We start from the raw sequence: 491 nt of genomic DNA on the forward strand, positions 1-491 counted from the left end.
AAATAGATAAAATATACATATGGACTATAAATTTGCTCTTGTTAATCAGAATCAGTGCATCCATGAAAAAATAGACTTTATTCACAAATACAATATCAACAAAATTTTAACTTTAATGAAATACCATTAATGTAAAAGCAGAACGACATGTCCTACCATCAGTTTGTAATTAATGTCTATCTCTGGTAGCCAGAGGGGTGAAATGTGCTAAAAGTGCTATGTATTCAGAAGTCATAAGGTCTGTGAGTATCTAATTCATTCAAAAAGAACTAAATTTCTCTTGGAATACTCAAGAAAAAAAAAACCCTAGGAATGTGAACCTTTGTAGAGCCCTGAGTATTAAACTGCTTGACTGCAAAAAATTTCATTCACTTCCTGATAGATCTGCATCCAGCACAGTTTAAATTATGACTCAGTGCTGAGGCACTGATTGATTTAGCAAAACATGTTACCCCCCATAGCCCCTCCAGCCCTCTATCTATCTATCTATC

Source organism: Electrophorus electricus, chromosome 8, assembly GCF_013358815.1.
Source record: "Electrophorus electricus isolate fEleEle1 chromosome 8, fEleEle1.pri, whole genome shotgun sequence".
Lineage (NCBI taxonomy): Eukaryota > Metazoa > Chordata > Actinopteri > Gymnotiformes > Gymnotidae > Electrophorus > Electrophorus electricus.